This window comes from Octopus sinensis, linkage group LG27 (genome assembly GCF_006345805.1).
Source record: "Octopus sinensis linkage group LG27, ASM634580v1, whole genome shotgun sequence".
Classification (NCBI taxonomy): Eukaryota; Metazoa; Mollusca; class Cephalopoda; order Octopoda; family Octopodidae; genus Octopus; species Octopus sinensis.
Window position 1 is genome coordinate 10,013,672 of NC_043023.1, and position 12,922 is coordinate 10,026,593.

Genomic DNA, 12,922 nt, shown 5'->3' on the forward strand with positions numbered 1-12,922 from the left:
CTATAGCCCCAGGCCGACCAAAGCCTTGTGAGTGGATTTGGTAGACGGAAACTGAAAGAAGCCCGTCGTATATATGTATATATATATATATATGTATGTGTGTGTATATGTTTGTGTGTTTGTGTTTGTCCCCCCAACATTGCTTGATAACCGATGGTGGTGTGTTTGCATCCCTGTAACTTAGCGGTTCATCAAAAGAGACCGAGGCTTACAAAGAATAAGTCCTGGGGTCGATTTGCTCGACTAAAGGCGGTGCTCCAGCATGGCAACAGTCAAATGACTGAAACAAGTGGATGGAAGCACTCTGTCGGTTACGATGATGAGGGTTCCGGTTGATCCGAATCAACGGAACAGCCTGCTCGGGAAATTAACGTGTAAGTGGCTGAGCACTCCACAGACACATGCACCCTTAACGTAGTTCTCGGGGATATTCAGCGTGACACAGAGAGTGACAAGGCCGGCCCTTTGAAATACAGGTACAACAGAAACAGGAAGTAAGAGTGAGAGAAAGTTGTGGTGAAAGAGTACAGCAGGGATCACCACCATCCCCTGCCGGAGCCTCATAGAGCTTTTAGGTGTTTTCGCTTAATAAACACTCACAACGCCCGGTCTGGGAATCGAAACCGCGATCCTATGACTGCAAGTCCGCTGCCCTAACCACTGGGCCATTGCACCTTCACACTGAAACAAGTAAGTAAAGTAAAGTAAAGAGTAGCCAAAGACACTTGTTGTCAGGTATTGTCATGTTGGAAAACTACCCCTTTCCTGTTGGCAATCTCTGGCCTTGATTCTTTGAATTTTTTGTTCAAATTAGCCAGCTGACGACACTACACACCAGAATTAATGGTCTGGTTTTGTGAGAGAAGCTCATAAAAAATAATGCCTTTATGATCCCACCAAACACAAAGCGTAGCTTTTTTTAGCATGGATACTCTCTTTTACTCTTTTACTTGTTTCAGTCATGTGACTGTGGCCATGCTGGAGCACCACCTTTAGTCAATCAAATCAACCCCAGGACTTATTCTTTGTAAGCCCAGTACTTATTTTATTGGTCTCTTTTATTGGACATAAACACACCAGCATCGGTTGTCAAACAATGCTAGGGGGACAAACACAGACACACACACACACACATATATATATATATATATATATATATACATATATACGACGGGCTTTTTTTTAGTTTCCGTCTACCAAATCCACTCACAAGGCTTTGGTCAGCCCGAGGCTATAGTAGAAGACACTTACCCAAGGTGCTATGCAGTGGAACTGAACCCGGCACCATGTGGTTCGTAAACAAGCTAATTACTACACAGCCACTATTCATCTTTGGTTGCTGTTTTGGGAAATCCTTATGCAAACTTCAGAATTTTTATTACACTATAATAATAATGAAATTATTGTATACAGTGACACAGGAGTGGCTGTGTGGTAAGTAGCTTGTTTACCAACCACATGGTTCTGGGTTCAGTCCCACTGCGTGGCACCTTGGGCAAGTGTCTTCTACATATAGCCTCAGGCCGACTAAAGCCTTGTGAGTGGATTTGGTAGATGGAAACTGAAAGAAGCCTCTCGTATATATGTATATATATATATATATTGATGTATGTGTATGAGTTTGTCCACCTAGCATTGCTTGACAACCGATACTGGTGTGTTTATGTCCCCGTTAATTAGCGGTTCGGCAAAAGAGACTGATAGAATAAGTACTGGGCTTACAAAGAATAAGTCGGGGTCGAGTTGCTCAATTAAAGGCGGTGATCCATCATGGCCGCAGTCAAATGACTGAAACAAGTAAAAGATTACTTAGTTTAAAAAATTATTTACTTTGCATTTTATTTACTCTGTTTGAAAAATATTTAATTCGTTGATCCTACAAGTTGTTGGATCAACTACTTACGACCAGCTAGCGCGGATGCGCTAGTACACGCACCGGGACCACCATTCGCTAGTAGTACCTGAAACTGCATTAGCCCCCTCTGGAGCAACTGTTAAATCTCTCGTTTCTGGCTCGAATCCAACCCCAGAAAACGGAAATGTTCTTTAGCGGTTCGGCAAAAGAGACCGATAGAATAAGTACTGGGCTTACAAAGAATAAGTCCTGGGGTCGATTTGATTCGACTAAAGGCAGTGCTCCAGCTTGGCCGCAGTCAAAATGACTGAAACAAGTAAAAGAGAAAGAGAAAGAGTGCTCAAGTGCACCAGAACATGTTTTTGTACACAGTCCATTTTTCATCTCCGGTCACCGGTTGTTTCAAAAAGGCATGCTTTCATCCCTTTTCAAGAGTATATCACAAACAGAATCCCAGTCCAAGCAATTCTTTTCCGAGAGATTGTGGGGGACCCATACATTATTATAGTGAGAATGAGTTTTCTGCAATTTTTGCCTTCAAAACATCTTCATCCAATTTTGAAGGTCTTCCACTGCGACTGTCATCTTCCAAGCTAAACTCTCTCTCTTACTCTTTTTAATTGTTTCAGTCATTTGACTGCGGCCATGCTGGAGCACCGCCTTTAATCGAGCAACTCGACCCCCGGGACTTATTCTTTTGTAAACCCAGTACTTATTCTAACGGTCTCTTTTGCCGAACTGCTTAGTGACGGGGACATAAACACACCAGCATCGGTTGTCAAGCGATGCTAGGGGACAAACACAGACACACAAACACACACACACACACACGCATATATATATATATATATGGGCTTCTTTCAGTTTCCGTCTACCAAATCCACTCACAAAGCTTTGGTTGGCCCGAGGCTATAGCAGAAGACACTTGCCCAAGGTGCCACGCAGTGGGACTGAACCTGGAACCATGTGGTTGGTAAACAAGCTACTTACCACACAGCCACTCCTGCGCCTAGGCTTTAAATTTTGCAAACTACCTTTGAACAGTTGATTCCCTACACCATAAACTTCACAAATGTTTTTGCAAGTCTTTGCATGGGAATTCTTATGATTATGCAAAAAAAAAGGGCGATTTAGCTGTTATTTTTAGCAATCCCACGACCACCTGATACATTCTTAGTTTCTTTGTCACCCTGACATGTATTGATTTTTGACAAGACTTCCGCCCATCCCTGCCATAAACCACCCTTAAAAAAATTTTCGTCACTACCCCCCACTTTTCGGGGAATACGAATCTGCAAAACAATTGGCAAAAATCAACATTTCTAAATCCCCCCCCCCCCCCATTTCCTTCGTTTTTAACCTTTTTCACAATTTTTTTTTCAAAATATGCAAAACAATACGGAGATTATAATTCTGAAAAAATTTTCCAAAAATCGTTGTAAAATTTTTTTTAGAATTTTTTTTTTTTCTAAGTATGCGGAAAAATACGGACATCATGATTCGGACAAAAATTTCAAAACATTCTGTACTTACGGGTACGCTTTTAGGGTTACGGTTAGGGTTTTAGGGTTAGGGTTAGGGTTTTAGGGTTAGGGTGTTAGGGTTTTAGGGTTAGGGTTTTAGGGTTAGGTTTGGGTTTAGGGTTAGGGTTTTAGGGTTTTAGGGTTAGGTTTTAGGGTTAGGGTTTTAGGGTTGGGTTTTAGGGTTAGTGTTGGGAAAAAAGTCAAAATTGAAGATGTTGGTGGGGAAAGGCAGGGAAATTTTTCCCAATGTCGAACCTCCATATCCGAAAACAGGGATTTTTGGCAAAAATAATTACTAAAATAAAAAAATTAGGGAGAAAATGGGGGGACGGGCATAAGTCTTTCCAGATTTTTTGGCAGATTTTTCTCCCTATAATTATTTAATGGAATGATCATGCCCCGCCAAGGGTGGTCCAGCGCTGGGATTCAAGCAATAAAGTCTGACTGATTTTTAAAAAACTTTGAAAAACAGTAGATTTATTGGGTGGGGTAAGCGATGTTGGGGGGACAAACACAGACACACAAACACACACACACACACATATATATATACATATATACGACGGGCTTCTTTCAGTTTCCGTCTACCAAATCCACTCACAAGGCTTTGGTCGGCCCGAGGCTATAGTAGAAGACACTTGCTCAAGGTGCCACGCAGTGGGACTGAACCCGGAACTTTTACTCCTTTACTTGTTTCAGTCATTTGACTGAGGCCATGCTGGAGCACAGCCTTTAATCGACCCCGGTTTATGGTGTAGGGAATCAACTGTTCAAAGGTGGTTTGCAAAATTTAAAGCTTGAGGTGCAGGAGTGGCTGTGTGGTAAGTAGCTTGTTTACCAACCACATGGTTCCAGTTCAGTCCCACTGCATGGCACCTTGGGCAAGTGTCTTCTACTATAGCCTCAGGCCGACCAAAGCCTTGTGAGTGGATTTGGTAGACGGAAACTGAAAGAAGCCTGCCGTATATAGGCAAAGGAGTGGCTGTGTGTGGTAAGTAGCTTGTTTACCAACCACATGGTTCCGGATTCAGTCCCACTGCGTGGCACCTTGGGCAAGTGTCTTCTACTATAGCCTCAGGCCGACCAAAGCCTTGTGAGTGGATTTGGTAGACGGAAACTGAAAGAAGCCTGTCGTATATAGGCAAAGGAGTGGCTGTGTGGTAAGTAGCTTGTTTACCAACCACAAGTCTGACTGATTTTTAAAAAATTGAAAAACAGTAGAACTAATAGGATTTATTGGGTGGGGTAAACAATTTTTTTTTTCTAATTTCTCATAATCGTATAAATACCCATGTGTAGAACATAAATTCACAAAAGTTTTCTGAAAACTCCAGAAACCTTTTCAAAAAATTAAGTGAGACTTATAAGGAGTACTTAAAGCAGAACTTTTCGCCAATTTCAGAAAATGGGATAGAATAAAAATAAGAGGGGAATTAATGTTTTTGTTTATTTGTTAGTTTTTTTTTGGGGGGGGGGATGTCGTGAAAAGTTTGAGTTATTTTTTAGGGCGTTGTGCAAAAAAAAAAATAAAAGTGGGTGAGATATTCTGAAAATCATTAATTACCCAAAACTGAATAAATAATTTTTTTTTTAATTTTTTAAAATTAAAAAAAAAAAAAACTTACTCGTATTTCAGAAAATGGGATAGAATAAAAATAAGAGGGAGGGGAATTAGTGTTTTTGTTTATTTGGGGGGGGAGGGAGGGGGAGGGGGGGTCGTGAAAAGTTTGAGTTATTTTTTAGGGCGTTGTGCAAAAAAAAAAGTAAAAGTGATTGAGATATTCTGAAACTCCGTCAAATCATTAATTACCCACAGCTGAATAAATAATTAATTTTTTTCTTTTTTAATTAAAAAAAAAAAAACTTACTCGTATTCCTCTACAATTTTCTCATCTCTGTTTTTCATCGCCAATGTTTCTCTACTCGTGTTAACTCTTTCATTTCCTGGTTTAATTTGGTTCAAACGCAACTCAAGATTCACAAAAGATATTAAAAAACCTGACTAGGAGTTAAACGAAACGTAGAAACATCCAGTAGTTGTTACCTGGGTTTCCCCGACCCTATTTTTATTTACTTTTATATTTCCTTTCGAGAAATAAGTTGAAAAATGAATAAATATTATTTGTTCTTCAAAGAAAATCAGAAAAAGTTCATATGTGAGAACACCAAATTGTATTTTACGGTCCGACATTGTGCCAAGTCTATCAAATATAGAAGATATAAAAAAAATATTTACACAACTCCGAGTATAAAAACAATGTTTGTTTTTATACTTAAGATAATTTTTTTGTATTTAAATACTACTTTCATACACCACATCACGCAGTTTACGATGTACGGAGGAAAAATTGCATTCCGCTTGTCGTATTTCCGAGTCGACATTTCTAGATTTCTATTGTCAATTTGTGACCTGGTTGGATGGGCATTTAGCGTAATTAATACGGCAAATTTAATACGGTTTGTGCAGCAATAACAGGTAAGATATATATTATATATCATTTCGTAAAAGTAAGGTGAACATCGGCAATTGTAAACCTTTTGATGTTGCTGATCAAAGATCGATATTAATTGCGTTGTCCTGCACTGATTGTCTGAAGTTGGTAATTAAACGGATTTAATTAATTACAAAGCAAATTAACAATATATTTATTATTCTAGATCGTTCTCTGAACTACCATCCATGATTGTATCGTAATCTCTTAATGAACAGACAATAATAAAACAGTAAACACTTTCCATTGTTACACCATCAAAACATTAATTATTATTTAATTATTTGGATATTAATTAATATAGACAAGGTGTCGTCGAAAATCCCGGTTCCCTCGTTACATATCGCTCTTTGACATTCCATATATGCCCAACAGTAGTGAATTATAGTTAATACAACAGGTACTCGTGAAAATATATTGAAGAAAAATATATTTAAAATAAAACTACACACAAATAATATTATTACGATCGTTAGAACATGGTAGTAATCTTGTAGAATGGAGTCGGAAATTATCTTGGGGGTAGGGCCTTGAAGAATTTTTAGTCGAATGAATAGACCTCGCTACTTTTTCTTTTCTTTTTTTTTTTTTTATGCTGGTATTTATACTATCGGTTTTCTTTTGCCGAACCGTTAAGTTACGGGGATGTAAACACACCATCTCCAGTTGTCAAGCGGTGGTTGGGGGACAAACAAAGACATGATAGATGGATGGACGGACAGACAGACAGACAGACAGATAGATAGATAGATAGATAGATAGATAGGTAAATAGATAGATAGGTAAATAGATAGATAGGTAAATAGATAGATAGATAGATAGATAGGTAGATAGATAGATAAAGATATAGATAGATAGATATAGATAGATAGGTAGATAGATAGATTGACAGATATAGATAGATAGATAGATAGATAGGTAGGTAAATAGATAGACAGATAGATAGATAGACAGATAGATAGACAGATAGATAGATAGACAGATAGATAGACAGATAGATAGATAGACAGATAGATAGATAGACAGATAGATAGATAGATAGATAGATAGATAGATAGAAAGAAAGAAAGAAACACACACCGGACTTCTTTCGGTTTCTGTCGTTCAAATCCATTTACAAGGCTTTTGGTCGACCTGGGGCTATAGTAGAAGACATTTACTAAAGGTGCCGTGCAGCGAGACTGAACCTGGAACCAAGTGATTGGGAAGCAAGCATCTTACAACACAGCCACTCCTCCAAAATCCGTAATTTCTTCAGATTTGGGCGGAATTCTACTTTAAGCACGCCTTATAACAACTCTCTTTTACTCTTTTACTTGTTTCAGTCATTTGACTGCGGCCATGCTGGAGCACCGCCTTTAATCGAGCAACTCGACCCCGGGACTTATTCTTTTGTTAGCCCAGTACTTATTCCATCGGTCTCTTTTGCCGAACCGCTAAGTGACGGGGACGTAAACACACCAGCATCGGTTGTCAAGCAATGCTAGAGGGACAAACACAGACACACAAACACACACACACATACATATATACGACAGGCTTCTTTCAGTTTCCATCTACCAAATCCACTCACAAGGCATTGGTCGGCCCGGGGCTATAGTAGAAGACACTTGCCCAAGATGCCACGCAGTGGGATTGAACCCGGAACCATGTGGTTGGTTAGCAAGCTACTTACCACACAGCCACTCATAACTTTTTTTTTTTTATTGTTTGGAATTTTCTGAAATTTTTTCTGAATTTGTGTGCTACTCACAGGAACTGTTACTTTTTTTTTTTTTAAATTAGAAAAACTTTAATTTTTTTTTCTTTGAATATCGTAAAAATGTTTTTTTTTTACTGTTTTCATACTCCTGTGAAGGATCTTTTCGTTTTGAACGGCAGTTTTTTCTAGGTGTGTCATATGAAATTGTCACCCATAATTATGACCCTAGTATCGATCCATTGCATTTCAATCTGTCTTAGGGTTAGGGTTAGGGGTGGGAGAAGGATATCTTTTTTTCTTCACAAATGTAAATAAACCCAATCTGTTTCTTAAACGAGTGACATATTCATACGGCACAGAATGTTTTCACCTCAATAGACGTCATTGATTGGTTGAAATTGCAGAAACTGAAGAAAAACAACAACAAATATCTTACAAACTATAGAATTTTCTCAATAAAGCCAAGAGAAAAAGATGTTTTATAAACACATTCTACCAGTATACGAAGTTTAAAAGTGTTTAGTTTCGTGGAAATTATTTTTAAAAAACTGCCGTTCAAACCGAAAAGATTCCTGTGAATCCTCTCGCGAGTAAAATACAATTCGTGAAAAAATTTCTGAAATTTCCAAAACATAGAAAAAGTAAGGAGGTGTTTATCTGATGTGCTTAAATCAGAATTCTGCCCAAATTTCTCTTATTTTAAACGCCGGAGGTTATGGTTATGCATAACAATATTGTTACGAGTTTTAGCTTCTAAATAATTACTGTAACCTCGAAGGTTTCACATACTTATATAATTTCCACAAATTATTTACAGCTTAAAAGTGAATCTTAGATCTTTTCCTTTTGAACGGCAGACATTTCTAGTTAACTAAACACTTTAAAACTCCGTATACTGGTAGAATGTGTCAAATAAAACATTTTTTCTCTTGGCTTTCTTGAGAAAATTGTAATTTGTTAGTTTAACGTAGTTTAATTTTTCGAATTTTAACCAATCCTATGCTCTCTTTTGAGCTAAAATCATTTGCTTCGTCTAAAACTGAGACAACATCCTGTAACTAACCCTCACCCTCCCCCTAACCCTAACCCTAAATTTTTTTTTTCTTAATTGTTAAATTATTTTATTGTTACGCATGTAAAAAAAACTAAAGAAATGGAATTTAATTAATTTAACAATTAGAAAAAAAAAAGTTAGGGTTAGGGGGAGGTTTAGGGTTAGTGACAGGATGTTGTCTCAGTTTTAGACGCAGCAAATGATTTTAGTTGAATGGAGGTAATCGATTGGTTAAAATTGCCGAAATGCTTGGATTTTCAGATGAAATATCTTACAAACTATAGAATTTTCTCAATAAAGCCAAGAGAAAAAGATGTTTTATAAACACATTCTACCAGTATACGAAGTTTAAAAGTGTTTAGTTACATGGAAATTATTTTTAAAAAACTGCCGTTCAAACCGAAAGGATCCCAATCTGTTCTTAAACGAGGGACATATTCATACGGCACAGAATGTTTTCACCTCAATAGACGTCATTGATTGGTTGAAATTGCAGAAACTGAAGAAAAACAACAACAAATATCTTACAAACTATAGAATTTTTCAATAAAACCAAGAGAAAAAGATGTTTTATAAACACATTCTACCAGTATACGAAGTTTAAAAGTGTTTAGTTTCGTGGAAATTATTTTTAAAAAACTGCCGTTCAAACCGAAAAGATTCCTGTGAATCCTCTCGCGAGTAAAATACAAATTCGTGAAAAAATTTCTGAAATTTCCAAAACATAGAAAAAGTAAGGAGGTGTTTATCTGATGTGCTTAAATCAGAATTCTGCCCAAATTTCTCTTATTTTAAACGCCGGAGGTTATGGTTATGCATAACAATATTGTTACGAGTTTTAGCTTCTAAATAATACTGTAACCTCGAAGGTTTCACATACTTATATAATTTCCACAAATTATTTACAGCTTAAAAGTGAATCTTAGATCTTTTCCTTTTGAACGGCAGACAATTTCTAGTTAACTAAACACTTTAAAACTCCGTATACTGGTAGAATGTGTCAAAATAAAACATTTTTTCTCTTGGCTTTCTTGAGAAAATTGTAATTTGTTAGTTTAACGTAGTTTAATTTTTCGAATTTTAACCAATCCTATGCTCTCTTTTGAGCTTAAAATCATTTGCTTCGTCTAAAACTGAGACAACATCCTGTAACTAACCCTCACCCTCCCCCTAACCCTAACCCTAAATTTTTTTTTTCTTAATTGTTAAATTAATTTTATTGTTACGCATGTAAAAAAAACTAAAGAAATGGAATTTAATTAATTTAACAATTAAGAAAAAAAAGTTAGGGTTAGGGGGAGGTTTAGGGTTAGTGACAGGATGTTGTCTCAGTTTTAGACGCAGCAAATGATTTTAGTTGAATGGAGGTAATCGATTGGTTAAAATTGCCGAAATGCTTGGATTTTCAGATGAAATATCTTACAAACTATAGAATTTTCTCAATAAAGCCAGAGAAAAAGATGTTTTATAAACACATTCTACCAGTATACGAAGTTTAAAAGTGTTTAGTTACATGGAAATTATTTTTAAAAAACTGCCGTTCAAACCGAAAGGATCCCAATCTGTTTCTTAAACGAGGGACATATTCATACGGCACAGAATGTTTTCACCTCAATAGACGTCATTGATTGGTTGAAATTGCAGAAACTGAAGAAAAACAACAACAAATATCTTACAAACTATAGAATTTTCTCAATAAAGCCAAGAGAAAAAGATGTTTTATAAACACATTCTACCAGTATACGAAGTTTAAAAGTGTTTAGTTACGTGGAAATTATTTTAAAAAACTGCCGGTCAAACCGAAAAGATTCCGAATATCTTACAAACTATAGAATTTTCTCAATAAAGCCAAGAGAAAAAGATGTTTTATAAACACATTCTACCAGTATACGAAGTTTAAAAGTGTTTAGTTACGTGGAAATTATTTTTAAAAACTGCCGGTCAAATCGAAAAGATCCCAAATATCTTACAAACTATAGAATTTTCTCAATAAAACCAAGAGAAAAAGATGTTTTATAAACACATTCTACCAGTATACGAAGTTTAAAAGTGTTTAGTTACGTGGAAATTATTTTTAAAAACTGCCTTTCAAACCGAAAAGATCCCAAATATCTTACAAACTATAGAATTTTCTCAATAAAGCCAAGAGAAAAAGATGTTTTATAAACACATTCTACCAGTATACGAAGTTTAAAAGTGTTTAGTTACGTGGAAATTATTTTTAAAAACTGCCGTTCAAACCGAAAAGATCCCAAATATCTTACAAACCATAGAATTTTCGGTTTGACCAAGAGAAAAAAATGTTTTATTTTGACACATTCTACCAGTATACAAAGTTTAAAAGTGTTTAGTTACGTGGAAATTATTTTAAAAAACTGCCGTTCAAACCGAAAAGATCCCAAATATCTTACAAACTATAGAATTTTCTCAATAAAGCCAAGAGAAAAAGATATTTTATAAACACATTCTACCAGTATACGAAGTTTAAAAGTGTTTAGTTACGTGGAAATTATTTTAAAAAACTGCCGTTCAAACCGAAAAGATCCCAAATATCTTACAAACTATAGAATTTTCTCAATAAAGCCAAGAGAAAAAGATGTTTTATAAACACATTCTACCAATATACGAAGTTTAAAAGTGTTTAGTTACGTGGAAATTATTTTAAAAAACTGCCGTTCAAACCGAAAAGATCCCAAATATCTTACAAACTATAGAATTTTCTCAATAAAGCCAAGCGAAAAAGATGTTTTATAAACACATTCTACCAGTATACGAAGTTTTAAAGTGTTTAGTTACGTGGAATTATTTTTAAAAAACTGCCGTTCAAACCGAAAAGATCCCAAATATCTTACAACTATAGAATTTTCTCAATAAAGCCAAGAGAAAAAGATGTTTTATAAACATATTCTACCAATATACGAAGTTTAAAAGTGTTTAGTTACGTGGAAATTATTTTTAAAAAACTGCCGTTCAAACCGAAAAGATCCCAAATATCTTACAAACTATAGAATTTTCTCAATAAAGCCAAGAGAAAAAGATTTTTATAAACACATTCTACCAGTATACGAAGTTTAAAAGTGTTTAGTTACCTAGAAATTGTGTTGACATCCGCAGTTCAAAAGGAAAAGATCCTGTATCTTTATTAAATGTTCATCACAACGTTTCCAGATGTAAACAGTGAATCGGTGTTGTGCCTTTTTACCAAACTTCAAAAGAATTGTCTCATTGTTAGATTCGAGGTTTTCAAAGGTTTTATTCACTTTATTCTCTGACATAAGCATCCATCTTTGACACTAATTCGTATCTCATCAAAATTAAGCCGACTTTAAAGCTACAGACACAAAGATACAATATATGTATGTCTTAGGCCCCCTAAGACTTAGGGCAGTGCTTTTCAAACTTTTTGCTGGAGCAGAACCCCAAAGAAACATTCCACTGGCTCGAGGAACCCCTGTGCAATATTTAATTGTCTTATGCACAGGAGACTTAAAAATTACTGCCGATTTTAGCAGTTTTGTAACTTCTTGCGGAACCCGTGCACTGTACGGTGGAACCCTAAGGTTCCGTGGAACCCTGGTTGAAAAACCACTGACTTAGGGTATCACAAGCAACACTCATTCTAATATATATGTATATATATATATATATGTATGTATATATGTATATATATATATATATATATATATATATATATATATATATATATAATAATAATAATAAATATTAGGGAATGAATCAAAATTACAGGAAAAATCAGATTTAGGGTTAAATCCAATTTTATAGTAAAATATTATATAATATAATTCGAGACAAAACCACTATTTTAAAACCAAACAAGGAAAGACTTAATCAATACATAAAATTTTAATATAAATTAAATCAACCGCCACTATAATTGTTTCATGTCTGCTACCGACAATCTTCAGGGGATTTTCGATCTTCTAATCAGTATCAAATTTTGATACTGATTAGAAGATCGAAAATCCACCTGAAGATTGTCGGTAGCAGATATGAAACAATTATAGTGGCGGTTTATTTAATTTATATTAAAATTTTATGTATTGATTAAGTCTTTCCTTGTTTGGTTTTAAAATAGTGGTTTTGTCTCGAATTATATTATATATATATATATATGTATGTTTGTATATATATATATACTTTATAATTACGGTTCAGCAACGATTTGCTTCATCACATACCGAAGTTTAGAAATAGCAGTCAAAAAACCTTAGCTATTCCTTCTACTTTAAAAGGGACCCAGAAAAACCAAAGTACTTGAAAACAATCCACGCAGGC